Source organism: Dipodomys ordii, unplaced genomic scaffold (genome assembly GCF_000151885.1).
Source record: "Dipodomys ordii isolate 6190 unplaced genomic scaffold, Dord_2.0 Scaffold112, whole genome shotgun sequence".
Taxonomy (NCBI): Eukaryota; Metazoa; Chordata; class Mammalia; order Rodentia; family Heteromyidae; genus Dipodomys; species Dipodomys ordii.
The window spans coordinates 388,045-389,517 of record NW_012267328.1 but is presented as its reverse complement, the minus strand read 5'-3'; positions in this window follow the sequence as shown (position 1 = coordinate 389,517).

Below are 1,473 nucleotides of genomic sequence, written 5' to 3'. Positions count from 1 at the left end.
CACACTGTGGTGTGTAGCAGGGTGCACACACTGTGGTGTGTAGCAGGGTGCTCACACTGTGGCGTGTAGCAGGGTGCTCACACTGTGTAGCAGGGTGCACACACTGTGGTGTGTAGCAGGGTGCTCACACTGTGGTGTGTAGCAGGGTGCTCACACTCTGTAGTGAGATGCGCACACTCTGGTCTGCACTGAGGGCTGGCCCCCTGCAGGTGCATGGGGACTGTCGGTGTTGGGGTCCCCCGCCTTGGGGGTCCTCTACCCCCAGCCTTCAGCACAGACGTCCTCAGAGGCCTCATCCAAGCTCAGACGGGGGGGGGACCCTCGCTTCTCAGCACACGTCTGACATGTCTCCGGGAAGCACAGGACACCGGTGTGGGTGGCGCTGCCGTGGCTGCCGTGCTCTGTCGGATGCCCCCTCTCCCCCGCCCCGGCCCCTCCTCAGAACCTCAGGTCCGGAGGTGAGGGGTCCGGCGGTGTCCCCGAGGTGAGGGGTCCGGCGGCGTCCCCGAGGTGAGGGGTCCGGCAGCTCCACTGTCTGACTCTTCTGTCCCTGCAAGTGCCCCGTGGGGCTGGTGAATTCCGCCATGCTTAGACCCAACGCCTCCAGTCCCTGCCGGGCCGGTGTTCCTGTGTGAGCAAATTACAGTCGCAAGGCTTTTGTTTTCTTCCCCAAGTGCTGGGCCTGCGTGCCGCCATGCCAATCGAGTTGGGGTCCTCGGCCAGCAGCCCTGCCTCTCTGGGGCTCTCCTGGAGAGTAACAAAGCCCGGACGTTGGACTCTGTCCTGGGTTCGAGTTCTGCTGGGATCCTGGCGCCTGGGAGACTGGGCGGGCACCGGTGGGGAGACTGGGCGGGCACCGGTGGAGGAACGTTCCTCACCGAGGTGTTTGAGCTCCAACAAGATGTCACGTGTCTGGCTCAGGCTGCCGTTAATGAGTGCATGTGTGCCAGTCAGAGTTCTTGATTGCCCACAGTGTGGTAATCAAATGGAATTCTCTGGAAGGCTCTCTGGCGCACAGGACTGGCAGGGGCTAGCCGGGCAGGCTGGGAGATGGCCAGAGACCAGCCGCGGCTGCGGACACCACAGGGCCGCACAAGGTCACGCGTAGGGGTCTGGGGCCGGCGCACCCCGCCGGACCTGGCGTCCAGGACAGCGGCGGACCCTGCCTGCCCTCCGCGGCGGCCACAGCAGAGGAGGCTCAGACAGACAGACGTGCCCGGTGGGTGGGCACTCCGTGGGGAAGGGCCGCGGGTGCCCTCCTCCCACAGCTCTGGGGTCGGTCAGGGGCCTGGGCTGGGGGAGAGGGAGGACAGGGCCCCCCAACCCCTGACCCCCCACCCCGGCTGAGCTGCTGCCCCAGACAGCAGAGCCGGAGCAAGAGCACGGACGGACAGACGGACGCGGGAGGGAGCACGGACGCAGGAGAGAGAACCGTGTGCTGAGGGGGAGCACCGCGCTGAGGGAGGAGCACCG